Source organism: Oryctolagus cuniculus, chromosome 4 (assembly GCF_964237555.1).
Source record: "Oryctolagus cuniculus chromosome 4, mOryCun1.1, whole genome shotgun sequence".
Taxonomy (NCBI): domain Eukaryota; kingdom Metazoa; phylum Chordata; class Mammalia; order Lagomorpha; family Leporidae; genus Oryctolagus; species Oryctolagus cuniculus.
Window position 1 is genome coordinate 135,602,403 of NC_091435.1, and position 27,721 is coordinate 135,630,123.

Below are 27,721 nucleotides of genomic sequence, written 5' to 3' on the forward strand. Positions count from 1 at the left end.
ATATGTGTATGTGTACATGTGTGTGTGTGCTCCTCTGTTGAATTAAAGAGGGGTAAAGACACAAGTATAAAGCAGGAAGTTAAAATAGGGCTAATGTTCAATGTTCTTCATTTTGGTCACTCTATTTCATAACAAAAAAGGGCTGAGCACACATTGTTAAAAAAGTGGATTGTTCTGAACTCACATTAAATATATGAAGCTTGATGAATGTGGGAACTTTCTGAAAATGGAGGATTAGTACATTAGGAAATACTACCTGTATACTCATACAGTAATACAAACACCAAAGGAGAAACGTAGAGAAAACTAAAAGTTTCAGAGGATTCTAAGATGCCTGAATAGGGGAAGGTCATATTGCTCTAGGCTAGGGGAACATACAGGGAAAAAAAGTGGAGGGAGTTTTATCATGGGAAAGTTACAGAGAAACCTGTAGTGGAAATTCTGTGGAAGAGAGATGCCATGGATCTGTATGGAAGGTGTGGATACCCAGAAATGAGCACGGACACAAAACACGATCCCAGTAGCTGAGGGCCATAGAAATCTCAGCTTTGGAGAGCAAGGTGAGATCAGGCTGCAGTGGCCCATGCCACTGGTGATATAGCCAGAAGGAGAGCCTACTTGATTACACTGCCTGAATCTGGCTTGGAGCCCTGAAGGGGACAGGGTACCTGCTAACCCACTGAGAAAAAGGGGCATGTTATTCTCTCCCCACAACAGCATTCAACACTGGGCAGAGAGAGGGCAGCCACCAGTTTGGATGTAAGTAGAAGCTGCACCAGCTCTTGTGCACATGCCCACCAATTGGCTGGGACAAGACGTCATCTTGAAGCAATAGCAGCAGCAACAGCTTGAGTGGGTGCACCAGGCAACAGGTGGGAGAAGGAGCCATTCTAACATCAGTCCTGGCTGCAGAGGCTCTTGTGTGTGTCCTGGAAATGGTGAGGAAGAAGGCACCACCATGAAATGAGAAGGGGATGTGGCTGGCAGCTCTTGTGCACATGTGTGTTCCAGGGATTTTACCATATGGAAAAATTCATGTTCCTCACTGACTTTGGGGTTGGGCACCCACATCGGGCTATGAGGTACTCCAAGCCTCTCAACATATCACAGGGTCTGGGGTTCAAACTGCCTAGGCATTACACCCACAGGCAACTAATCCTGGGAAAATCTCAGCCTCTCCATGGACAGGACAGGATAGCAGAGCAGAGTAGATCTTCTGGAACCACGGGAGAGTGCAGGGTGTAGCTGGATGTCTGGTCCATCACCGTGTGCAGCTCCACACACTCAAAGCTCCCTGAATGCCTGGCATGCATCATTGCAGTGGGATCTGTGCTTATACTGAGGACTGTGCGGATCCTTTATGTGGTTCATGCAGTAGTATGGATGAGTATTAGACCCACTGTGGACTAACACCTGGCATGGATTATCTTGGAAGAGAGGTGGTGAGGGTGTGATTATGCCAACAGAGGTGATCATATCCTGCATTCTGCTAGAAAGGGATCTACCACAGCCACCTTGGGTGTCACCCTGGACACTTGAATCACCTTGGAATACTGACCAGAGCTGCTTGAACATACCCATCACACACATCCGAGTATTCACTGAAAGAACAGACATTCCACTAAGCCACAAAGCCATAGCTTAAAGATAAATGCCATCAGAGGAAAAGAAAAACCAACAAGTATCTGTACAAACCACTAAAAATAAATGCATAAATTCAGAAATAAATATAAGGAAGACAACATGATCCCCACAAAGGAACACAACAACACTTCCATATTAGAATATGAAGATGAATATGTTGATGAAATACCTGAAGCAGAATTCAAAGATAAATCACAGTATGATTCAGAAGCAATGAGAAGAAAATTCATGAATTAAGAAACATCTCTGATATGAAAACAAATTTCCCCATGAGATTGAGATTTGGGTCAAAAATAAAACTAAAATATTAGAAATGAAGAATTCAATATGTCAAATAAAATATTCAGTGGAAAACCTTGACAACATGCCTGATGAAGCAGAAGAAAGAAGCTAGAAGCTAGAAGACAAATCTTTGGAAATTTTCAGCCAAAAAACAAAAAAAGAAGAAATTAGAAAAATTTTAAAAAAGGGTTGTAGATTTATAGGATACTATCAAAGAATTACATTCTGCTCAGATCTAGAAAAAATGATGCTAAAATTCATATGGAAGTACAAGAGATCTGAATAACTAAAGCAATATTTCAACAAAAACAGACAGAGGCATCACAATACCACATTTAAAGACATACTGTAGAGCAGTTTTAATCAAAACAGCATGACAGTGGCAAAAAAAAAAAATAAGCAGGTAGACCAATGAAACAGAATAAAAACTCCTGAATTAATTCTACTCATTTACAGTCAATTAATCTTTAACAAAGGATTTGTCACAACTCAGCCAGCCTTACAAAAGGTGTTTCAGGATGTTCTACACAGAAAAACAAAGAAAGTCATCATTATCAAAAATGTGAAAGGACAGAATCTCCTGGTAAAAGTATAGAGGAAATCCATGGCAAACAATAGGAAATGACAAGACCAAGTCGCTAATTAAGAATAGTAACCTTTAATATAAATGGCCTAAATTCTCCAATTAAGAGATACAGGCTAAGCCGGCGCCGTGGCTCAATAGGCTAATCCTCCACCTTGCGGCGCCGGCACACCGGGTTCTAGTCCCGGTCAGGGCGCCGGATTCTGTCCTGGTTGCCCCTCTTCCAGGCCAGCTCTCTGCTATGGCCAGGGAGTGCAGTGGAGGATGGCCCAGGTGCTTGGGCCCTGCACCCCATGGGAGACCAGGAAAAGCACCTGGATCCTGGCTCCTGCCATCGGATCAGCACGGTGTGCCGGCTGCAGCGGCGGCCATTGGAGGGTGAACCAACGGCAAAGGAAGACCTTTCTCTCTCTGTCTCTCTCACTGTCCACTCTGCCTGTCAAAAAAAAAAAAAAAAAAAAAAGAGATACAGGCTGGCTCAATGAATGGAAAAAAAGGACATATCTATTTGCTGTCTATAAGAAACACACCTCACCAACATGCTGACTGAAAGTGAAAGATGCACAAAAATATTTCATGTTAATGGAAGACAAAAATGAACAGAGGTAGCCATCTCTATTGTCAGACAAAATACACTTTAACACAAAAACCATTAAGAGACAAAGAAAGGTACTATATAATGATTAAGGGGTCAATTCAACAGGAAGATGTGACAGTAATAAATGTATATGCACCCAATGCAAGGATGTCTGGCTACTTACAAGAAATATTAATGGATCAAAAGGAAGAAGTAGACTCTGATACAATAGTAATGGGGGACTTCAACAGTCTATTTTCATCCATGGACAGATCAATTAGACAGAAAATCAATAAAGAAACAACAGACGTAATCTACACTATGGATCAAATGGACCTAATTAATATCTACAGCACCTTTCATCCCACCGTTTCAAAATACACATTCTTTCCATCAGTGCATAGAAGTTTCTTAGGAAAGAACAAATGCAAGGCCATAAAGCAAGTCTAAATAAATTTCAAAAAAAACTGAAATCATATCATGCATATTTTAGAGAACACAATGAAATGAAACTGGACAGACACAACTCCAGAATCTCTAGAAAATATGCAAATGCATGAAGACTGAACAACATGCTCCTGAATGAACAGTTGGTCATAGACAAAATCAAAAGAGAAATAAAAAAAATTCTTGGAAACAAATTAAGATGATAATACAATATATCAAAACTTATGGGATATAGCAAAGTCAGTGTTGAGAAGTTTATAGCAATTGTGCCTACATCAGGAAATTGGAAAAGTATCAAATAAAGGAGCTGTCAGTGCACCTCAGGAACCAAGAAAAACATCAACAAACCAAGCCCAAAGTAAGTAGGAGGAAAAAATATTAAAATCAGAGCAGAAATAAACAAAATTGAAACAAAAAATACTAAAGATGAGTGAAATGAAGAGCTGATGTTTTGAAAATATATAAAAAATTATAAACCCTTGGCCCAACTAACCAAAGATAGAAGGTGATGATCCAAATCAATAAATTCATAGGCCAGTGCTTTGGCTCACTAGACTAATCCTTTGCCTGCAGTACCGGCACCCCAGGTTCTATTCCCGGTTGAGGCACTGGTTCTGTCACGGTTGCTCCTCTTCCAGTACAGCTCTCTGCTGTGGCCCAGGCAAGCAGTGGAGGATGGCCCAAGTGCTTGGGCCCTGCACTTACATGGGAGACCAGGAGGAAGCACCTGGCTCCTGGCTTCGGATCGCCGCAGCATGCCGGCAGTAATGGCCACTTGGGGTTGAACCAACAGGAAAAAGGAAGACCTTTTTCTCTGTCTCTCTCTCTCACTAACTCTGCCTGTCAAAAAAAATAAATAAATAAGTAAACTCATAGACAAAAAAGGAAATATAATAACAGATACTACAGAAATAAAAAGAATCATCAGGAATTACAACAAAGGGTTATCTTCAAGCAAATTGGAAACTCTAGAAGAAATGAAGAGATTCCTAGGCACATACAATCTACTAAAATTGAGTCATGAAGACACAGAAAACCTAAACAAACCAAAAACCAAGATAAAGGTTGAATCAATAGTAAAGACTCTTAACAATGAAAAGCCTAGGACCAGATGGTTTCACTGCTGATTTCCACCAGACTTTTAAAGAACTAATTTGAATTTTTCTCAAGCTATTCAAAACGATTGATAGGGAGGGAATTCTCCAAAGCTCCATCTATGAGTCCAGCATTACCTTAATTCCAAAGCCTGACTAAAGATACAAGAGAAAGATATCCCTGATGGGCATAGATGCAATAATCCTCAACTAAATACCAGCTAAGTGAAATCAACAACACATCAGAAACATCACTCATCTGGACCAAGTGGGATTTATCCCTGGTATGCAGGGATTATTCAACATTCTCAAATCATTAAATGTGATACATCACATTAGTAAACTGAAGCATGAAAATATTATGATTATTTCAATAGATGCAGAGAATACACTTGATAAAATACAACCTTGTTTCATGAAAAAAATTATTAAGCTAATTGTATATAGAAGAACAACTCTAAGCACAATCAAGGAGATTTATGAAAATCTTGCAACCAGTATCTTATTGAATGGGGAAAAGTTGGAAGCATTCCCACTATGATATGGAACCAAAAAAGCATGCCCACACTCATCATTTCTATTCACTGTAGTCCTGGAAGTTTTAGCCAGAGCCATTATGCAAGAAAAAGAAAATGAAAGAATACAAATTGGAAAGGAGGAGTCAAACTATCAAATTATCTCCATTTACAGATGACATGATTTTATATATACATATATGTTACATATCATATATTTTATATATGTATATATATATATATTATAGGAGAACCAAAAGACTCCACTAAGATACTATTAGAACCTATAAAATAGTTTGGTAAAGTCGCAGGATACCAAATTAGCACACAAAAATCAATGGCCTTTGTATACACAATGCCATGGCTGAGAAATAACTTCCAACATAAATTCAATTCACAATAAGTATGAAAAATTAAACACCTTGGAATAAATTTAACTAAGGAGATCAAATATCGCTACAATAAAAATTGCAGAACATTTAAGAAGTTATAGAAGAATACACAAAAAAAAATGGAAAAATCTTCCATGTTTATGAATTGGAAGATTTTTTTTGACAGGCAGAGTGGACAGTGAGAGAGAGAGACAGAGAGACAGAGAGAAAGGTCTTCCTTTTTGCCGTTGGTTCACCCTCCAATGGCTGCCGCGGCTGGCACGCTATGGCCGGCGCATCGTGCTGATCCGAAGCCAGAAGCCAGGTGCTTCTCCTGGTCTCCCATGGGGTGCAGGGCCCAAGCACTTGGGCCATCCTCCACTGCACTCCCAGGCCGTAGCAGAGAGCTGGCCTGGAAGAGGGGCAACCGGGACAGAATCCGGCGCCACGACCAGGACTAGAACTTGGTGTGCCAGTGCCGCAAGGCAGAGGATTAGCCTAGTGAGCCATGGTGCTGGCCCAAATTGGAAGATTTAATATCATCAAAATGTCCATACAACCCAAAGCAATTTACAGATGAATTGCAATTCCAATCAAAATACCAACCGCATTCTTCTCATATCTAGAAAAGTGAGTCAAAACTCATATGGAAAAACAAGAGATCCTGAATAGCTAAAGCAATCTTATACAACAAAACAAAGATGGAGGCATCACAATACCAGACTTCAAAACATTCTACAGGGCAGTTATAATGAAAACAGCCTTGACTTCATATAAAATTAGAAATATAGCCCAATGGGACATAATAGAAATTCTAGAAATCAATTCACTCATCTACAACCAACTTATTTAGATAAAGGAGCTAGAATATATCCCTGGAGCAAGGACAATCTCTTTAACAAATGATTTGGGAAAACTGGATCTCTACAGCCAGAAGTATTTTTTTTAAAGATTTATTATTTATTTGAAAGTCAGAGTTACACAGAGAGAGTAGGAGAGGCAAAGAGAGATAGAGAGGTCTTCCATCTGCAGGCTCACTCCTCAATTGGCGACAATGGCCAGAGCTGTGCCAATCCAAAGCCAGGAACCAGGAACTTCCTCTGGATCTCCCAGGAGGGTGAAGGGGCCCAAGCACTTGGGCCATCTTCACTGCTTTCTCAGGCCATACATGGTAGAAACCTGGATTGGAAGTGGAACAGACCAGCGCCCATATGGGATGCCAGCACTGAAGGCACTGGCTTTATGCGCTATGACAGAGTTCCGGCCCCAGCCAGAAGTGTTAATCAAGATCTCTGCCCAATACCTTACACAAAAATGCACTCAAAATGGATCAAGTGCCTAAATCCAATACCTGATACTGTCAAATTACTAGAGAAGACTGGGGAAACTCTCTGCAAGACACTAGCATAGGCAAAGACTTCTTGTAAAAGGCCCCATAGTTACAGGCAACAAAAGCCAAATTTCACAATTGGGATTATGTCAAGCTGAGAAGCTTCTGTACTGAAAAAGAAACACTCAGCAAAGTGCGGAATGGAAAACATATTTGCAAGCTATGCAACAGATAACAGATTAATATCCAGAATCTATAAAAAGCTCAAGAAACTCAACATCAAAATAATTGATCCAGTTGAGAAATGGGCAGGGCCAGCATTGTGGTGCAGTAAGTTAAACCTCCTCTGCAGGGCCGGCATCCTATATGGGCACCGGTTCTAGTCTTGGCTGCTCCTGTTCTGATCCAGCTCTCTGCTATGGCATGGGGAAGCAGTAGAAGATGGCCCAAGCACTTGGGCCCCTGCACCTGTATGGGAAACTAGGAGGAAGTTCCTGGCTCCTGGCTTCATATTCGCTCAGCTCTGGCCGTTCTGGCCATTTGGGGAGTGAACCAGTGGATGGAAGACATTTCTCTGTTTCTCTCTCTCTCTGTAACTCTATCTCTCAGATAAATAGAGAAAAACTTTTAAAAAAAGAAATGGGTATAGGACTTCAACAGGCATTTTTCAAGAAGGAAATTCAAATGGCAAATGAAACTAAAATGAAGTTTCACCTTACCCCAGCAAGAATGTGTCTCATACTGAAATCCACAAATAATAAATGATGGAGAAGTTGTGGGGGATAAGGTTCCCTCATTCACTGTTAGTGGGAATGTAAAATGGTGTAACCATTGTGGAAATTAGTAGGGAGATACCTCAGAACTGAAAATAGATCTGCCTTATTACTCAGAAATCCCACTTCTGGGAATTTACCTAGAGGAAATGTACATTTCAGCTCAATTTATAATAGTTAAATATGGAATCAATCCAGTTGTCCATCAATTGATGACTAGATAAAGAAACTATGGGATATATACACTACATAATACTACTCTGGAAAAAAATGAAATCCTGTCATCTGTAATAAAATGCATGAACCTGGAAACCATTATACTTAGTGAAATAAGCCAGTCCTAAATAGACTAGTACCATATGCATTCTCTGATCTGTGGTAACAGAGTACCTAAAATGTAATAAATATGAATGAAATGGACATTTTGGGATTTGGTGATTATTTACAGTCCTTGTCTTGACGTTCGAAGAACAAAGTTTTTTTCTTCATACTATTTGTTATACTCTTTACTTAGTGTAGGGTTAATTTTATGAGTATAAAGTAAACTGAAAATAGATCGTGGCAAAAATTAAGAGTGGGAATAGGAGAGTGAGGAGGAATAAGGTTGGGGGCGTGGGTGTGAGGCAGAGTAGAATGCAGCATCCATGTTCTTAAATTTGTGTATATGAAATATATGAACTTTATATACTTTAAATAAAATTAAAAAATTAGAAGTTTCTTTTATATTTTCAAAATAGAAGGAACACAAATTTCAGAAATTATCTCTGATAGTCATTGTACACAACAGTTTATACTTAACGTGATTGTTCATTCTTTTGTGTCTGATTTTTTTCTGAAACAGTGCAATTATGAGTATTTTTTATTTAAGTTTCAATATTACTACCATGGAAAAGATATGGATACTCTTATATAAGTGACCATTTCTCATTTTACCTCAAATATTTTAACTGGGAAAATCTTATATACTTGACACAATCCTTTTGCAATTGTATGTATGACAAGATGACTTTGGATATATGTCTTTTGTCTGTCTTTTCCTCTCTGCACATGCCACTGATTTTTTTCATGCTTGATCATTCTCTAATTTTGAAAATGCTCTAATGGAAATTTGATTTTGCATCTATGGTTATTTCCTGTCTTCCCTTTCTTTAATTTTTTTTTTAAAGCTGGAATCTATCTCAGTTTTGCAACTGCAGAAATGTCAATGCAATAAAACCGACATAATAACTTTAAGAAAAGCCTTATATATATATATGATAAGGAGGAGACTCTGTGAAACAGATTACTTTAGAGCCATTAATTAACATACGTTGGGCCTAACAATTATCTGCTTTCACTGTTTTGAGTGGAACATAATGGCCAGCAATGGACAAGGCAGAAATGTTCAGAATGGTGGTATTCAGCTGACTTCAAAGTTCTTCCTAAAGGCAGTGGTCCTAATCCTTGGATGTACATTAAAATTGCCTGGAATGCTTTTAAAGCTACAACTGCCAAACTTCCAGTTTCTGCTTCAGAATGTGGAAAGCTGGAAAGTGGCTTGCAGCAAAAAGATGAACAAATTGCAAGTTCATTACTTTTCTTGAACTCATCAAGAACTGAGGTTTTCGGGAAGTGAATTAATCCAAAATATAAAAAGACCAATGCCTGCCAAAATAGACAGAAGCTGAGCATTTGCTTATTTAGGACAGATGTTCTAAGAAGATGCTTGTAAGAGGCTCAACTAACAAATTCAGATGAGAAGTTGGTGGAGGATGAGTACGGGTTACAATGATATTTTGGAGTTCCTGATGGCCGTAGATATAATGAGAGAACTTTTCCCCTTACATAGTATTCTTCAGGGATTCCAACAGGTCCAAAACTGGCTAAGACTTCTGATAAAGCACCTCTGATGACACATGCCTGGTGGAGGGGGACAGTAGCTGCTGTAAGAGGGCACAGAATGCCACCTGCATTCTTCTCGCCTATACCCACTATGGGTATATACCCATATTCTTCCTTAAGGACTGGTGAAATCCTGTTGAAGATGGGAGGAAAACAGGAAAACAACTGCTGTCAATGGGAGAGGAGGCAGAAGTACATGGGTAGCCCCAAACCATGTTGGGAGAGAATCAGGTGCATTGGGAAGTGCACACCTCTTACTCAAGGATGCAGTACCTTCTTAGGACTGAGTCTTAATCAGAATACAATAGAATTCCCCCTTCATGCCTCCTACAACAGGATCAACAAGAGCAAATAACTAATGTGATTGGAATGCTACTGGAAGTGCTGTAAGAACAAGAAGACAGACCTCTTAAAGGCATAATGTAAAGGGTGATTTAAAGTTGATAGTCTGCTGTGAGTCTAATTGGAGATCTTCTGTAAGTAATCTGGAATTTCTCTCATGCACATTTTACAATCTTTTTTTTTTTCATTTTCAATTATCTTTATATACAGAAGATCTATTCAGTATATACTAAGTAAAGATTTCATCAGTTTGCACCCACACAGAAACACAAAGTGTAAAAATACTGTTTCAATACTAGTTATAGCATTACTTCACATTGCACAACACATTAAGGACAGATCCCACATGAGAAGTAAGTACACAGTGACTCCTGTTGTTGACTTAACAATTTGACACTCTTGTTTATGGCGTGAATAATCTCCCTAGGCTCTAGTCATGAGTTTCGAAGGCTATGGAAGCCTTTTGAGTTCGCCGACTTTGATCTTATTCCGACAGGGTCATAGTCAAAGTGGAAGTTCTCTCCTCCCTTCAGAGAAAGGTACCTCCTTCTTTGATGGCCCCATTCTTTCCACTGGAATCTCATTCGTAGAGATCTTCCATTTAGGTCTTTTTTTTTTTTTCCCAGAGTGTCTTGGCTTTCCATGCCTAAAATACTCTCATGGGCTCTTCAGCCAGATCCAAATGCCTTCAGGGCTGATTCTGAGACCAGAGTGCTATTTAGGACATCTGCCATTCTATGAGTCTGCTGTGTATCCCACTTCCCATGTTGGATCATTCTCTCCCTTTTTTATTCTATCAGTTAGTATTCACAGACACTAGTCTTGTTTGTGTGATCCCTTTGACTCTTAGACCTATCAGTGTGATCAATTGTGAACTGAAGTTGATCACTTGAACTAGTGAGATGGCATTGATACATGCCACCTTGATGGGATTGTACTGGAATCCCCTGGCACGTTTCTAACTCCACCATCTGGGGCAAGTCTGATTGAGCATGTCCCAAATTGTACATCTCCTCCCTCTCTTATTCCCACTCTTATATTTAACAGGGAATGAATTAGTTCACTTGAAGATTTGCCAAGTAAAAAGACCCTCAATGAAACATGGACAAATCAGCCGGTGTAGGGGCTGAGATTAAGTGTGGGGAGGGTTCACAAGAGAACACTGGCAGCTGGCGCAGCAGCTCACTACAGTAATCCTCCGCCTGTGGCACTGGCACCCCAGGTTCTAGTCCCGGTCGGGGTGCTGGATTCTGTCCCGGTTGCTCCTCTTCCTGTCCAGCTCTCTGCTGTGGCCCGGGAGTGCAGTGGAGGACGGCCCAAGTGCTTTGGCCCTGCACCCGCATGGGAGATCAGGAGAAGCACCTGGCTCCTGGCTTCAGATGGGCACAGCGCGCCAGCTGTAGCGGCCATATGGGGGGTGAACCAATGGAAGGAAGACCTTTCTCTTTGTCTCCCTCTCTCTCCCTGTCTAACTCTGCCTGTCAAAACAAAACAAAACAAAAAAAAGAAAAGAAAACCTTGGCAGGAGGGCATTTTTGGGGGTGTTCTATTCTTTAGTGCGATGCTAGAGTTGGAAATGCCTCTGCGTTTCTGAAGACTCATAGTTTTTATTTGTATGAATTAAAAAATTAAAAGGAAAATTATTCAGGATTCCTAGAACTTTTATTTTTAAACTATTATTATTTAAAATTTTTACATTTATTTATTTGAGAGGCAGAGAGACACTCAGAGAGAGTGCTCCCATATTCTGGTTCACTCCCCAAATACCTGCAACAGCTGAGGCTGGGGCAAGCCAGGAACTGGGAACTGGATATCAGTGTCCCATGTAGATGGTATGAGCCATCACTGCTGTTGCCAGGTTGTCTGCATTAGCAGGAAACTAGAATTGGGAGCTGTAGCCAGGACTGAGCCCAGATACTCTGGTACAGGGTGCATGTATCTCAACTGACATCATAATTTCTAGGCCAAACACCTGTCCTTTCCCAGAATTTTTATAAAGTAGCTTTTCTGAGAATGGTATCCTGACATGAGCCAGATGGTTCCAATATACAGATAACATGGAAAACCTCTGCTGGAGTTGCCATACACTGGTGGTTTTATTATCATTACATTAGTGGTTCCAAAATGTTACTGCCATTAGAAAACAGGAGATCATTTAAAAATATTGATGACTGTCTCCACTCCTCAGCTTTCTTATTTGATTTGCAATATTTGATATGGCTTTTGGGAATTTCATTTTAAATCTTTATTTATTTATTTGCAAGGCAGAGTGACAGGGAAGAAGGAGTGTTGGGTTGGGGGCAGAGATCCTCTATCCACTGGTTCTGTTGTGGTTGCAACAGACAGGGCTTGATGAAACTGAAACCAGGAGACAGGGCTCCATGCGGGTCATCCACATGGATGGCAGGAACCCAAGTAATTTGGTCACAATTTTCTGCCTCCTAGATTTCATTAACAGGAAGCTTTATCAATGTGGAGAAGCCAGCATTTGAACCAGGTGATTTGAATAGGATGTAGGCATCTCAACAATGGCTTAAACTGCTGCACCAAAATGCCTACCCTAACTTTTGGGAGACTTTAAAGGTACCCTGGTGATTCTAATGTACAGAAGTTTTGATAAACACTGGTATAGAACTGTGATTACCAAATTTAAACTGCAGCAGAATAATCAGCTTCTTAAAACAGATTATTGGGCTCTACTTTGAGAGATTTTATTCAATAGCTCTGGCTTGGGGGTTGAGAACCTGCCTTTTTTAGCAAGATCTGATTATGCCATTGTTGTTAGCCCTTAAATAACTACTGGTCTTAGAACAGTACTTCTCTGTTGTTACTGTACATAAAATCACTGGGGTCAAGCTATTCTGATACATCAGTATGGAATAAAGCATAAGGTTTTGCATTTCTAACATGCTCTCAGGTGCTGCTAGTGGGTTGAAAACTGCACCTTGCCTAGCAAGAGTCTCCAGAATCTTGTATGGATTATGGAGCTGCAGCAGCAGCAGTCTCTAGTGATTTCTATGTAGATTTAAAGTTTCAGAAATACTGCTCTCGGTGTTGGTGAGTGTTAAACACTGTGTTCTCTGCAACCTGACTTTCCAGTAATCAGAAATCTAAGCTTTGATCTGTCTCTCAGAAGACTGGCATGCTTGTGTTGGGGCATGACAATTTATTAATTCACAATGAAATATACAAGGGTGGAGAGCAGATCCACACATCAATGCCAGCAAATTCCTTTGTAGTATGGAAAAATCACAAGAAATCAACCTATTAGATGAAGGCTTGCATGAGCAGGAAACAAAATAAATTGAAGTAATTTTACAAGGTGCTTCTCAGATAGAGTAGCCAAGTTACCTCATTCAATGAAAAGATAAGCCTCCCAAAAACCCACAAAATCATAACATAGGAATTTCTCTTGTCAAGATGCTACCTTCCAGGAGGACAGACCTGCAAAAATCTCTTCCATTATAGCAAGCAGGATTTTGGCACCCAACTATCTTTGTTTTTGCATCCTGACTGTAAATGTGTTGCATTATGTAGTAAAAGGGAAATGAGATTGAAGATAAAATTTGGGCTCTTAACCAGACTACCCTGTGATTGGGAAGATTATCCTGAATGATGTAGGTAGACCCAATTTAATAAAATGGATCTTTAAAAATAAAAAATATGTCCAGAATGTAATGTAGATAGATTAGGTTATAAAGGCATGAGTGTGAAGACTCAAACTGCCACTGCTGGATGTGAAGATGGAGGAAGGGACCCACAATCCAAGAAATGTGGGGAGGTTCTAGAAGGTCTGGAATTCCCCTCAGCTGACAATCACAAGGAAATGAAGACTCTGTTCTTATAACCACAAAGAATCAAATTTTGCCAGTAACCTGAATGAGCAAGTAATAGATTCTCTGTAGACCAAGGCAGGAACACAGCCTGCCAAATCCTCAAACTTGGCCTGGGTAGACCTTTCCTGGACATCTGACCTACAGTAGTATAAGATAATGACTTTGGGTTGTTTGGTTATGGATTTTGTCATTAATTTATTATGCCAACAATGGAAAACTAATACACCTGCTTTTTCTACTCTTCTACTGCTGATCATACTTCTTTGGAAAAAACCTCTATGTAAATGTTAATAATCTAAGTAAAGCTTCTGTGAAATTCCTCTATTCTGAGATATATTATTTCTACTAATGCTTGTTGTAATTTTGTGCCCTATTCTACCATAAGTTGACTTAAAACTATGAGTATAATTCTTAGCTAGGAATTGTTTAACTCTTTGTTCAAATTCCCACTATGTGGTGGGGTTAGGTACTAACAAAAACTGTGATGATTTAAAAATTGAAAATCTAAGTAGTTGGCTTTCTGGACCCATGAATTCCATGTCCATTGATTCAACCAACTATGTACTGAGAATATTAAAGAAAAATATCACATCTTTAGTAAACATGCACTCTTTCTTGTTATTCCCCAAATATAATATAAAAGCTATTTCTTGTATTGGGTATTACAAGAAATCAAGAGTTGTAATAATAACCTTCTTGGTTATTACATCAGCAATATGTAGAATATATAGTAGCTGCCTGATGGCTGTTGGTTGAATGAATGAATAAAAGATAGAAAGATGAGCAAACATTTGTACACACACACACACACACACACACAACTAGGACACTTTGAAGATAGAATGGCCCAGAAATAGCCATAGGGAATTAATCATGATGTTTCTCCCAAATATTAGAGATGTGGTAGTTAATTTTATGTGTCACGTTGAGTGGGCTACAGGATACCAAGATATTTGGTTAAACACCATTCTGGATATTTCTGTGATAATGATTCTGGATATCAATGTTTGAACTGGACTGAGCAAAGCCTCTCCTCCTACCCAGTATAGGAATTCATCTAGGAGCATGGTAGTGGTTTCCTCCAAAGGCTGATGTGGGTATGGGTAGCTGGGCAGTACAAAAACTCCAAGAGCCAATAAATAATATTACTTTAAAATAGTTTGTGATAAAGTCAATCTTATGGCATTCTAAAGCCAAAGGTAAATGGAAGAGTGCATAATCTTACACTGAAAATTAATTTTAATTTCTCATGAAATAAGTAAAGAAAACAATGACCTGCAAATCATTCTGTATTTGAAAATCCTAATGCATCTACTTTATAAATAAAAAGAACAGAAAGAGAGCTGTTCTTGATATAGAAACCAATGTTCTTTGATTAGATCAGGGCTTCTATAACTAGGCATTTATTATGTAAGTAGAACTTTTCCTTCCTGTCTTTTGATGGAGAAGTTAACATGAGATTTTTAATATTTTGGGGTCATGGTGACATATACTGAGGTCAATATCTAAGCCACCAAGGCCAAGTTCTTTAGATGAATTGTTGGAAGGCTTTTAAAGATATTGGCAGGGGTCTTGGACTGCTATAAAAATTTTCTGAAACTGAGTAATTTATGAAGAACAGGAATTTAGCTTCTTACACTCTGGCAGCTAGGATGTCAAAGATAAAGGTGCTGACATTTGGTGTTTGGTGAGGACATTTTTCTGCCTGCTGCTTCAGAGAGGAAGAATGTGGTCCCCTCACATGGTAGAAGGCAGAAGACAAGGTATCTAAACACTGGGGGAAGTCTCATGTATGAAGGCCTTCATCTCATTCATGACGAAGTCCTCATGGCCTAATCACCTCTTAAAGGCTTCCTCTTCCAAGATCTCAACACCTGAAATTTGGAAGCGACCCATTCAAACTGCAGTACAAGGAAATGTCTGCCACAGGACCAGGTTCTCTAGAGAAATTCTGTTAGGGGTTTTAAAGGCACTCTCAAGCATTAAGTTTATTGATCAGTAGAAAGTATTTCTGTTAATCTATTTATTGTATTCCAGGATCAATCTACATTTTATTTTTATCTTATTAGTCTAACTAAATAAAAACAATTATGAATTGTGATGCCTGAGTTCCACATAATAAATGTAAAACTCAAGATATTGCTTGGAAACAGTAAGTGTATTATATACCTCGTTATGTCTCACTGAATGGCTGTGGAATCAGACAAGTAGCTTTCCCCAGTTATATTTTGGTCACAAATTTTTTTAAAGATTTATTTATTTATTTGAAAGAGTTATGGAGACAGAAGGTGAGGCAGAGAGAGAGAGAGAGAGAGAGAGAGAGAGGTCTTCCATCCACTGGGGTTCACTCTCCAATTGGCCATGACAGCTGGAGCTGTGCCGATCGGAAGCCAGGAGCCAGGAGCTTCCTCTGGGTCTCCCACATGGGTGCAGGGGTCCAAGAACCTGGACCATCTTTTACTGCTTTCCCAGGCCATAGCAGAGAGCTGGATTGGAAGTAAAGCAGCCGGGACTAGAACTGGTACCCATATGGAATGCTGGCACTGTAGGAGCAGCTTAACCCACTATGCCACAGTGCCAGCCCGATCACAAATATTGAAAATGGATTCTCTGCCTGGCTACGTAGCATAATCATCATCATCATCATCATCATCATCTCTCTGTGTGTGTGTGTGTGTGTGTGTGGTGTTTGTGTGTGCTTTTTAAGTATCAATCTCCCTCCCAACCCCATCATTCTCATTAATTTTATATAACTGAAGACTGGACACTGTTATTATTAAGTTATTTTCCACTCAGATGCTTGTAATGGGCTGTCAGTTTCAATATCTTAAATTCTTAATGCATATACTTGTCATCTTGGATTTCTGTTATGTAGGTTCTGATTCAATAGGGTGGGAATGGAATATAAAATGATAGGTGTCTTATATGTTTCTTCATGATCCCAATGCTGCTGTTCTGTGGATCATATTTTAAGACGCATGTATCTAGGTTAAGTGATTCCACTAAGGGCATATAAATATTATCTGGTGTTTCAGTACTTTCTTGACATGATCCCTAAAGCCAGATTCAAGCACCAATAATCAAATGTTCCCAAAGTGTTATAAAAGGTTAGGCCGAGGTGATCATACTGTATTGACCTACCATGAGAGGAGACAGTTTAGAAAACATATTTTTTATATTTATAAAATATATAATCTATATTTATTTATATTTATTTTAGAAGAACATATTTTGTATTTTAGTGTAGTCAAAATTCCTCCAGAGGCCTTAGAATCAGATAGTAAGAAAGCTATAGCAGAGTCAAACTTTGTAAGCAGTTTCATTCATTCATTCATGACCTGTGTCCATGACTGCAAACGCTGCGGATTCAGTAATGAATAGAAATGGAGTCATTGTTCTCAGAGAGCTTTTACTGCAGTGAGTAGAGACAGACGGATAGACAAATAGACAAATAAGTATACACTGTATTTCCCTAAATTTCCAGAAGATGTATTTTAAGACACGCCCCCCTACAGCCAGTGAATGCTTGAAAGCACAGGTAGTACTGTACTCTATACATGCTTTTTGTTTTTTTTTTTTAACTATATGCCTAGGATAAAGTTTAATTTATATATTAGACCTAATAAGAGACACAATAATCACTAATAAAATAGAACAACTTTTAGAATATACTGTCATAAAATTGCCAGATACCACTCTTGCTATTTTAGGCCATTATTAAGTAAATAAGGATTACTTGAACTCCTTCTCTGCAATATGGAGACCATTGATTTGATAACCAAAGTGGCTACTAAGTGACTAGCAGGTGATTAGCATGTACAGCACAGACATGTTGGACATCGGGCCATTTTGTCCTGCGCCAGAGAGCATGAGGAGAACATCGGGAGAGCCTGAGGTTTCACTACATTCCGTGGAATGGTGCACAATTTAAAACTTATGAAGTGCTTCTTTTTGGAATTTTCTGTTTAGTATTTGATGACTGCAGTTCACTGCAGGTAACTGAAACCAGAGAAAGCAAAGCCATGGATAAAGTGGTGATCTTTTTTAAAAATGTATTTTTTATTTATTGGAAAGGCAAAATGACAGAGAAAGGTGGAGAAACAAGATAAAGAGAGAATGAGATTTCTGTCCACTATTTCATTCCCCAAATGGCTTCAATAGTTGGGTGGTCAGCCAGTCCAAAACCAGGAGCCTGTAATTCCATCCCGGTCTCCTGTGTAGGTGGCAGGGACCCAGCCACTGGGCCATCTTCTATTGGTTTCTCAAGTACATTAGCAGGGAGCTCGATGGGAAGCAGAGCAACCAGGATTTAAACCACCGTTCTGATATGGGTGCTGGTAACCTGCTGCGCCACAATGCTTGCCCCAAGGCGGCACTCCTTTAAGAGATTAGAGAGGGGGCTGGTGCTGTGGCGCAGTGGGTTAATGCCCTGGACTGAAGTGCTGGCATTCCATATGGGCATCAGTTCAAGTTCTGGCTGCTCCACTTCTGATCCTGCTCTCTGTTATGGCCTAGGAAAGCAGTAGAAGATGGCCCAAGTCCTTGCCCCCTGCACCCGCGTGGGAGACACAGAATCTCCTGGCTTCTGGCTTCAGATTGGCGCAGCTCTGGCTGTTGTGGCCAGTTGGGGAGTGAACCAGAAGATGGAAGACCTCTCTCTCTGCCTCTCTTCTCTCTGTGTATCTGTGACTTTCAAATAAATAAATAAATCTTTTTAAAAAAGAGATTAGAGAGAAGTGTTAGAAACAAAACTAAAATAAAATGATGAGAGGGAACAGATGTTTGATTATTTATTGGGGGGTGGGTGGCGAGAGGGGACAGAGAGAGGGAGAGAGAAACAGAGAACTTCCATCTCCTAGCTTTAATCCCCTCTCCTCCACACCCTAGAGACCTGCAGTGGCCAGGGTGGGGCCTAGGCCAAAGCCAGGAGCTAGGAACTCAATCCAGGTCTTCCACTTGGGTGATAGAAAACCAATCACTTGAGCCATTACTACTTCCTCTTAGGATCTGAAAGGGAGAGAAGAAAGATACACGAGTAAGAAGATTCTCTTGCATTTTCTAGATACATAACCAGGAGCTGGGTCCTCAGACTCAACATCTTGTGACTCTTCTTCTTCAACTCACAGGTTCAAAATAGTTTGAACTTTATGAGCGTATCCTAACTAGCCATTCAATTGTTGTATTGGGATGCACATCTCTCGCTTGCTAAGATGCTGCAGAACAGAGGTTATTTTCAAGGTTTCAGTGCTTTCTCATAAATGCAACATAATACGGCATATACAGTGCATATATTTTACATATATTATTTGTATTTATGTTCCATAATATAAATATACATCATATATAAACATAAACATATCATATATTAAAATAATAAAATGAACATCATAGGTAATATAATAATCTGTAAAAGTGGCCAGTGTTTTGCCACAGCAGGTTAAGTTGCTGCCTGTGACACCAGCATCCTATATTGGAGAGCTGGTTCAAGTCCCAGCTGCTCTGCTTCCAATCTAGCTCCCTGCTAATGTTCCTTGGAAAGCAAAGGAAGATGGTCTGAGTACTTTGGCCCTTGCCACCCACACTGGAGATCCAGAGGCAGTTCCTGGCTCCTGGTTTTGGCTTGTGTCAGCTCTAGTTATTGTGGTCCTCTGGGTTGTGAACCAGTGGATGGAGGATCTCTCTGTCTCTCTCTCACCCTCTCTCTCTAAATCTGACTTTCAAGTAAATCTTTTTTAAAAAATCTATAAAACTATGTTTAAAGTGATAAATATGCACTGAAAGATAATAGAATATCTAACAAATTACATATTGCATTTGTATATAAACCATTCCACAACATATTTTATTAAAGTGCACTATTAGTAATATACATATGTATTTTAAAATATATAAATATCTAATATAAATATAACATATTCTCTATAAATGTATAATTATTTAATCAATATTACAATGATATAAATGTATAGATATAAGCATTATGTAGTTGTAGAAAATTATATATGCATATACATCATATATATATTTTATGTAAATTATATATAAAATGTTGTGTATACTCAACAGTTAACGTACTTATAGCTATGTCACTTGTGCAGCTGCCCCTGGGAAGGAGTATTGCATTTTTTAGTGAATTTTTGTTTCAAGTGAAAGGAAAAATATCCTAATTAAAAGTGTAAAGGACAATTAACTCTTTTATGGTATTTTAATATGCATAGGAAACCTCTGGCCTCCTGGATTCAGAAGTAATTTAAACTTCAATGTGTTCTCCCAGCTCTATAAATTTACGAAGACGTCTCGCCAGCAGTGACAAGGGCCACCCTGGTACAGCGTCTGTGGCGCAGTGATGAGGCTGCCAGATAGCTAGACCCGGAAAAAGGTAGCCTGAGGGAAGCCAGGAAGGAAATTAGATGGCATCAGTGCTGCCGCTCTGCCACATCAGGCCTGCTTTTCGTAATCTAGAAAGTGTCTTTTCTCACAGAGAATCAGCAGAGCTGGATGGTAATGGAAATATGAGAATTGTAGGGCCAGCCTAAGAAATGCTAATATAATGAGTTATACCCTCATATTCTGTTATTCCCCACCTCCCACTCCCCGCCTAAGGTACTTCTACAATTTGTGGAAAAAATGAATTAAATGATATCAGTGCAAAATATTGAAACCCATGCATAGTTTTTTTCATAATACACATTTTCCACAAATTTTTTGAAAAACCCTCATGCACAGAGATTTCAAAATTATTCACGTTGAAATAAACTTACCTTTAAATCCTATTTTCCACGAACTTTTTAAAGTCTCTTTCTGTGATTGTGTGTATGCAGGCACGGTGAGTGTGTGTGTGGAATAAAGAAATGCATTATATGAGACAAGCTGACACACTATGGCTGGCAAGGCCCAGGTCTGCTGTCAGCAAGCTGGAGACCTGGGAGAGCTGATGGAACAGTTCCAGCAAGGACGCCAGCAGGCTTGAGGCTCACAGAAAGCTGATGCTTCCATCTGAGTCTGAAGGTAGAAGAACCTGATGTTTCAGCTCCAAGCAGTCAGGCAGGAGTTCTGTCTTATTAGAGAGTTTGCTTTTTTGTTCCATAGAGGCCCCCAACTGACAGAATGAGGCTTGTCCTCTTTAGGAAAGAGATTTGCTTTACTGAGTCTGCGGATTCAGGTGCTGTCCAAAATGACTGGGTACCCTGTGGTCCAGCAGGCTGCTATGTAACCATCTTAATAAGCATTCACACAAGAGAAACAGTATGTCCTCAAAGTGTTTCCTGCCCGTTTCATTCTCTAGTTTAAGTAGAACCAGAATTGGTTTCTAGATAATCCCAGGCACGCAGAAACTGATGTGCTTTCTAACTGTGTGTACTTGAGTTTGGAGAAAGCATGCAACATCAGTCAGTTCATCAACAATGAAATGCTCCATAAGGAGAAGATGGTGAAGTTTCAGGGCTCGATTTTGTATCATAACATTGCCTATAGGCTGACATTGAAAAAATGGAATTTTCAGTCAAGGACGATTCTCCTTCTCCTGGATTTCCTATGTTATGGGAAAATGCTTTGTTTTTATTCAGCAGTAAAAATTCTCTTTGAGGCCTATAGAATCTGAGTACATAACCAGCAGAACAGGAGCCAGCAGCTACCAGCGGCAAACAATCTTGCTATACCTTTCACCGTAATGAAATTGCTGATGTTTCCCGGGGGGCAAATTTCGCAGATGCAAGATTGTTTCAGCGGAGTGATCGACAGTATCGGAGTAATAATAATCTGAAGAGAATAATACTTCACAATGCAGTGGCATCCCCCATCTGGTTCTGAGTTCCCCAAGGCCTGATACAGGCAAGAGGAAAAGCAGGTGTGGGTCCAATTTAATACGTAACAGCTTGCAGAGTAAGAATTATATTTTCCATTGCAAATACATAGAACGTTTCATGGTGAGTACTTTTAATTTAACAACTCAAAGACTATGGTGTCAGTGTCATAGCTTTAATAGAAATACCTTGGGTAGATGAATATTTTTCTACCAACTACAAAGAATTCAGAGAGGTCGTGGAAAATGCCGTGAATTCTGTGTGTCTGGTTGTCTAAGCCTGCCCTTGCTTGTGTAAAATGTAATTCTTGGCTTGAGGGTCAGAACTGCTTTGTGAAAATCTCGACATGGACAGGTACTTATCTGAGGACTGGAAAATCACCAGGAAAACAAGACAAGCAATCACCAGCTGGAGTAGTGGATGGTGGTTGGTAGGGCAGACAACAAAACTGCAGTGTGGTTGAAACTGAAGCACACTCTCAATTGATACACCAAACAATATACAAAGCACAAGGCTTGTAATTATGTCGGGGACAAGCGGGCTCGGTCTGAGGACTTGGCAAAAGAATTTTTTCAAACAATAGCTGTGGCTTGCAATCAAAGAATGAGAATCTTCCAGGGTTCCTAGTATGAAAGGGACCTCTGTCATGCAAGCTTTTTTCTGTCCTACTTACATGCAGACATACAAGTGATGTCAATACTAATCAAGGGTGAATCCAAGTTTTCTAGGATATGAAGTCGGTCCTTTTTTTTTTAAAGTACATAAAATATACAATTTTGAAAATTAAAACTAAATACTGAACATATTCTTAAACTTTTCTACAACTTCGGAGGAATCTGTAAAACTGAAGAGCTCAGACATTTTAGTGTCATTAGTTTCATAATGATTTTATTTTTGGTACTACAACCTAAGAAATGGCTTACTGTCTTGTAGAATCTTAACCTCTCCCATGCACATGGGTGGGGCCAAAGAACTTAGGCCATTTTTCCCAGATGCATTAACAGAGAGTACATCAGAAGTAGAGCAGCTGGGACTCAATACTGTACTCATTTGGGTGTTCATGTTGGAGGCTGTGACTTAACCCGCTGCGACACCATGTCAGCCCAGGTCCATCATTTCTAAAATCCATTATTTAGCCTAGATTTGAATGAAGACAAAAGGCTATGGGCTCTGTGCTTTTATCTGAAGCTTTTAAACTACATTGGCATTTCTCTCTATGTGCTATGTTGGTCTGCTTCTCAGTGGGAGGCTGGCATTACTTGTATGTTATTGTTGTTTGGTGGCTACTGGAGAACAGGCATTTGCCCTAATTGTGCCAGAAGGCAAGTACTGTGTTTGCATGCAGTAGAATTTGCGAGCCCCAGACAAATATTTGATGTTGTGGGTTCATGAAGAGATTTATGAACTAATCCAGTTAACAAAGACAAATCACTTAAAATATATAGGCTTTGTTTTCTTGTCTGCTATATAAGTCTACTGTTTTTAATGTTCCTTCCAGGTCTTTCTGTTATGCAAAATATATACATTCATATATACAAAATACATACATATATATATATATATTCTATTGATGCTGTGGTTGTGAATACTGATTCTGGCATAAATGACTATTCTGCAGTTATGTAAGACATTCATGCTTCTTAATAGAATGAGATGTGCCATTTGATGTATTCCTATGAAGACTGAAAAACATAAGTATTCTCATATAATATTTTACATACGCTAAAAATTCATTTAATCCTACAGCAGTTTTATAAAGTAAATGATATTCTCAATCCTATCTTATGGATTAGGATAATGAGACATAGAGAAGTTAAATAACTTTCCCTGGAACATTGGCGAGTTATAAATGAAAGATTCAAACCCAAGTGCCTGGTTATAGAAGCTGTGTTCCTAATACCAGGCTGTGGTACCAAAGTGCTCATTCCAATTATCAGTGTGTTCACAGGAAGTTGAAAATGGTTACTAATGCTAGAAAAGGAGCATTGGATACTGCTGAAAGCTAAGAGTGCTTCATTTTGCTCCGAAGAGAAAATCCACACAGGAGAGTATTGTTTGAGGTGCTGCAGGGAGAAGAATGCTTAAAATATTCAGTGAGAAACTCCATAGGAGTGATGGAAAAGGACAAAAAACAAATGATAGCAATAACTCTTATGATGATTAAAATATCAATATAACCCTACCATACAACCCAACAATCCAGCTCCTTGGAATTTACCCAAAGGCTATTAAATTGGCAAACAAAAAAGCTGTCTGCACCTTAATGTTTATTGCAGCTCAATTCACAATAGCTAAGACCTGGAATCAACCAAATGCCCATCACCATAGAGTGGATAAAGAAATTATGGGACATGTGCTCTTTAGAATACTATACAGCAGTCAAAAACAGGTCATTTGCAACAAAATGGAGGACTCTGGAAAACATCATGCTGAGTGAACTAAGCCAGTCCCAAAGGGACAAATATCATATGTTCTCCCTGATCGGTGACAACTAACCAACCACAAAAAAGGAAACCTGTTGAAGTGCAAGGGACACTATGAGAAACAGTGACTCGATCAGCACTTGTCCTGACTGTTGATGTACAATTTAATACTTTATCCCTTTTAGTATTTTTTGTTCTAGTTAATACTATTGATTGAACTCTGTAATTAACATACAATTATTCTTAAGTGTTGAAATTTAACTGAAAAGTGATCCCTGTTAAATATAAGAGTGGGAATAAGAGAGGGAGGAGATGTACAATTTGGGACATGCTCAAGCTGACTTGCCCCAAATGGTGGAGTTAGAAATGTGCCAGGGGATTCCAATACAATCCCATCAAGATTGCATGTACCAATGCCATCTCACTAGTCCAAGTGATCAATTTCAGTTCACAATTGATCACACTGATAGGTCTAAGAGTCAAAGGGATCACACAAACAAGACTAGTGTCTGCGAATACTAACTGATAGAATAAAAAAGGGAGAGAACGATCCAACATGAGAAGTGGGATACACAGCAGACTCATAGGAAGGTAGATGTCCTAAATAGCACTCTGGCCTCAGAATCAGCCCTGAAGGCATTTGGATCTGGCTGAAGAGCCCATGAGAGTATTTCAGGCATGGAAAGCCAAGACATTCTGGCAAAAAAACAAAACAAAACAAAACAAAACGAAAAAACCTAAATGGAAGATCTCTGCCAGTAAGATCCCAGTAGAAAGAATGGGCCATCAAAGGAAAAGGTACCTTTCTCTGAAGGGAGGAGAGAACTTCTGCTCTGACTATGACCTTGTCTAAATAAGATCGAAGTCAGCGAACTCAAGAGGCTTCCATAGCCTTGGCAACTCATGACTAGAGCCTAGGGAGATTTCTGACGCCATAAACAAGAGTGTCAAATTGTCAAGTCAACAATAGGAATCACTGTGTACTTACTCCTTATGTGGATCTCTGTCCTTAATGTGTTGTCCAATGTGAATTATGCTATAACTAGTACTGAAACAGTATTCTACACTTTGTGTTTCTGTGTGTGTGCAAACTGATGAAATCTTTACTTAATATATATTAAATCAATCTTCTGTATATAAAGATAATTGAAAATGAATCTTGATGTGAATGGAATGGGAGAGGGAATGGGAGATGGGAGGGGTGCAGGTGGGAGGGAAGTTATGGGGGGGGATAGGCATTATAATCCATAAGCTGTACTTTGGAAATTTATATTTACTAAATAAATGTTTTAAAAAAATATCAAATAGTTGTTTAGAACTCATGTAGCAAGTATTGCTCTATAAGCTTTTTCTGTTAAGTAATTATTTTAAATCACTGTATAAGGTAGATCTGATAAATATTCATTTTTTTCAGTAAGGAAACTGAGGCAAAGGGAAGTTTTTAAATAATTTCCCCAAGGCAGATTGGTTAGGTAGAAACTGCCCAACGTTTAGTGTGCATGTGTGTAATGTGATATGTGTTTATTAAGAAGTGCATGAACACAGCTCTCCAACATTTTCCTCTTGGAAGGTATATTTGATTGTCTGTGGTTTGTGGTTAGAATCCTAAAATGAATCTATTGGATGCTTTCTGCTGTTTCTGCTTATCCAGTTCCTTGGGCAAGTAGAAGGAGGCACATTAGAGTGAGTATTCTTTTCTTCATAAAGCCATTTTTAAAATTTATTTCTAAGCTCTGATGCCTAATCAGAAATGACAGATGATTCCATTCAGCATTTTTCCAGTCCTTACAGTAAAACTGACCTATTCAAAGTTTCCTGGTGAGTTCCCCTCCTCCTGCAGTAAGGTTTCCTTTGCTAAATTGGATTAGATTTGTTTGTGGAAGCAGTGATAATGTTAGTATTCTACCCAATAGTCATAAATGGTTTTTATTGAGTATGGCTAAGAACTCTATTGAGTTAAAATATGCTAGAAAATATTTCTGAGGCCAGAGTTCTGTTTAGGACATCTGCCATTCTATGGGTCTGCTGTGTATCTCACTTCCCATGTTGGATCGTTCTCTATCTTTTTATTCTATCAGTTAGTATTTGCAGACACTAGTCTTGTTTGTGTGATCCCTTTGGCTCTTAGTCCCATCATTATGATCAATTGTGAACAGAAATTGATCACTTGAACTAGTGAGATGGCATTGGTACATGCCACCTCGATGGGATTGAATTAGAATCCCCTGGTATGTTTCTAACTCTACTGTTTGGGGCAAGTCAGCTTGAGCATGTCCCAAATTCTACATCTCTTCCCTCTCTTATTCCCACTCTTATATTTAACAGTGATCACTTTTCAGTTAAGTTTCAACACTTAAGAATAACTGTGTATTGATTACAGTATTCAACCAAAAGTATTAAGTAGAACAAACAAAAAAAATACTAAGAAGGATAACATATTAAGTTGCTCATCAACAGTCAGGGCAAGGGCTGATCAAGTCACCGTTTCTTAGAGTGTTCATTTCACTTTAAAAGGTTTCCTTTTTGGTGCTCAGTTAGTTGTCACTGATCAGGGAGAACATATGATATTTGTACCTTTGGGACTGGCTTATTTCACTCAGCATAATGTTTTCAAATTACTAACGGGGATCACTTTTCAGTTAAAATTTGAACACCTAAGAATAATTGTGTGTTAATTACAGAGTTCAACCAATAGTACTAGGACAAAAAATACTAAAATGGATAAAGTATTACATTGTACATCAACCGTAAGGACAAGAGCTGATCAAGTCACTGTTTCTCATAGTGTCCATTTCACTTCAACAGGTTTCCCCTTTGGTGCTCAGTTAGTTGTCGCTGATCAGGGAGAACATATGATATTTGTCCATTTGGGTCTGGCTTAATTCACTCAGCATGATGTTTTCCAGATTCCTCCATCTTGTTGCAAATGACCAGGTTTCATTGTTTTTGACTGTTGTATAGTATTCTATAGAGTACATGTCCCATAATTTCTTTATCCAGTCTACTGTTGATGGGCATTTGGGTTGGTTCCAGGTCTTAGCTATTGTGAATTGAGCTGCAATAAACATTAAGGTGCAGACAGCTTTTTTGTTTGCCAATTTAATTTCCTTTGGGTAAATTCCAAGGAGTGGGATTGCTGGGTTGTATGGTAGGGTTATATTCAGGTTTCGGAGGAATCTCCAGACTGACTTCCATAGTGGCTTAACCAGTTTGCATTCCCCCCAACAGTGGGTTAGTGTCCCTTTTTCCCCACAGAATCAGCCTTTAAGGCATGCGGATCTGGCTGAAAAGCCCATGAGAGTATTTCAGGCATGGAAAGCCAAGACACTCTGGCAAAACAACAACAACAACAACAACAACAACAACAAACCTAAATGAGATCCCAGTGGAAAGAACAGGTCATCAAAGAAGGAGGTACCTTTCTCTCAAGGGAGGAGAGAACTTCCACTCTGACTACAACCTTGTCTAAATATGATCAGAGTCGGCAAACCCAAAAGGCTTCCATAGCCTTGGCAACTCATGACAAGAGCCTAGGGTGATTACTGATGCCATAAACAAGAGTGTCAAGTTGTTAAGTCAACAACAGGAGTCACTGTGCACTTACTCCTCATGTAGGATCTCTGTCCTTAATGTGCTGTACATTGTGATTTAATGCTATAACTAGTACTGAAATGGTATTTTTCACTTTGTGTTTCTATGTGGGTGCAAACTGTTGAAATCTTTACTTAATATATGCTAAACTGATCTTCTGTATATAAAGAGAATTGAAAATGAATCTTGATGTGAATGGAGGGGAGAGGGAGTGGGAAAGGGGAGGGTTT